Below are 2,162 nucleotides of genomic sequence, written 5' to 3'. Positions count from 1 at the left end.
AAGGTCCAGGGGGAGGGGGGGCGCAGGCAGGGGCGTTTCCCCCCTGCATAAGGGCACAACCCTCGCCCTCCCTGATCCGTAGTGCACCTGTTGCTGCTAATGAAGTAAGAATGAGGTCGGGCGGGTAAGTGCTCAGAATCCTGAAGAGAATCGTGCGTGTAGATGCGCAAATATTACATGGGCCAAAGCAGGAAGTAGCAGCCCAGTTATATTGAGGGCCGTCATTCATCAATCTCGAATATTATGGGTCTTTTGCTCCCGCACAATTCTAAACAAATTTTGTTGGATGTTCAAATGAAAGAGGAATGTATAAGGTGTTGTTTTTTTTTCCTGACTTTACCATTTATGAGTCATAAATCTGCATTGGCTACGGAACTTTTGTTTGGTGCCATACTGGTGAGATATACACAGAGGACTGCCAAAAGGAAACCTCCAAATTCCCACAGTCCTTATTCATATGGGGCTGCATGTCAGGTAAAGGCACTGGGGAGATGGCTGTGGTCAAATCTCCAATAAATGCACAGGTTTACAATGACATTTTGGACAGCTTTCTTGTTCCTGCAATTTCAAAAATGTTTGGGGATGATGAACTCATTTTCTAGTACAAAGAACTGTGTAGGCATTCCTTGGAGAAAGACTCATCCAGTCAATGTCATGGCCTGCAAATAGCCCAGATCTCAACCCAACCAAAAACCTGTGCTGGAAATTTTAAAAAAATTGTCCACAGCAAGGCTCCGACCTGCAAATTGATCTGGCACCTGCAATCAAAGAGAGTTGGCACCAGATTGATGAGGAATACTGTTTGGAATGACTTTACGATTGTTTCATGTTTGTGATCTGAGATTTTTCTACAGAATAAAATGTCTGAGTGAGCGCTTGCCCAAGACTAGTGATTCCATACTTTTTGCTAGGGGTTGTATTTCATAGATTTAATCAAATCATCAAACGTCACACAGTGAAACAAAATGTGCTAAGGAATTAGCTTTTGTCTGGAGAGCGAGTTTAGCAGTTTTGTTGAATTTGCTTTTAGAATATATGGTGTGACTCCCTCAAAAAATACTAATATAGAAAAACAACAATAACGCGACAAAGACAAAACTATAATAATACAACCAAAAAACAACAGATTTTCAACAAAAATCCTAACCGATACATACAGATAAAGTACAACTACAGTAATACTTCAAAAGTAAATATCAAATGAATGCTTGATACAGGGACTTACAGTATGTATATTACTTTGCTCTTATTGTAATAGTTTCAAAACGGGTTTGATGAGAATGATCTAATTAATAAGAAATGTAACATGTAAATGTCTGCATGTACTGTATATTCTTTCATTTGAAATAATTGGCTCTGTTTCCAAGATTGGCCCCTCGGCCAAATGTTTTAACCCAATGATGCCCCGGATTCCAAATAGTTGCCCACCCTGGAGTTGAACATGGAATCACTTATAGTAGGTATGCAAATGATCAAGTAATAAGTGGCCCCCAAAATCACATTTTTCTTAGGACCCCATGAAGGCTTTGGCCAGCAATGAGTGGAGGGCAGAGATAGGCTCCTAACTAACGCAATGCAACCCCCGTGGATGGCCCGGGTACACTAAAACGCCTTGCAGCGGATAGTGCGTGGTTCGCCCGCTGAAATGAGTCTAAGAGATCACCTTATTTGACACCTAACCCTTACAACACGCGTGCTCTTCTCTAGCACAAATCGGTCTTGTTTGTGCATCAGTGAACATTAGTTGCCGTAACTTATCCCAGTCCATTAACGGAAGCCAAACTAGGGCTTTGATAGCCATATTTCGAATGTCAAGGTAAGCTTACACCCATTCAGTATGGCCGCCTTACTCGGGTTGCCCAAATGGGGATTACGTGATAGGAACTATCGATATCAAACGATCAATGTTTTGCCCCCACCTATACTATGCAGGGCCAGCCCAAGCCTTCACGGGGCCTTTAGCAAAACCAGATTTGAGGGACGCCTATTACTTGATAATTTGCAAACCTACTAGAACTCATTTCATACTGTACTCCAGAGAGGGGCAAATATTTGGAGTTGGGAACGACATTGGGTTTGAAAATTAGCCAAGAGGTCGATATTGGAGACAGATCCATTATTTTTTCATTTACAAATAAATATACATGCATAGATTGACTTAT

This window comes from Urocampus carinirostris, chromosome 11 (genome assembly GCF_059441175.1).
Source record: "Urocampus carinirostris isolate Australia breed hairy pipefish chromosome 11, RoL_Ucar_1.0, whole genome shotgun sequence".
Taxonomy (NCBI): domain Eukaryota; kingdom Metazoa; phylum Chordata; class Actinopteri; order Syngnathiformes; family Syngnathidae; genus Urocampus; species Urocampus carinirostris.
Note: the sequence above shows the minus strand (reverse complement) of the source record.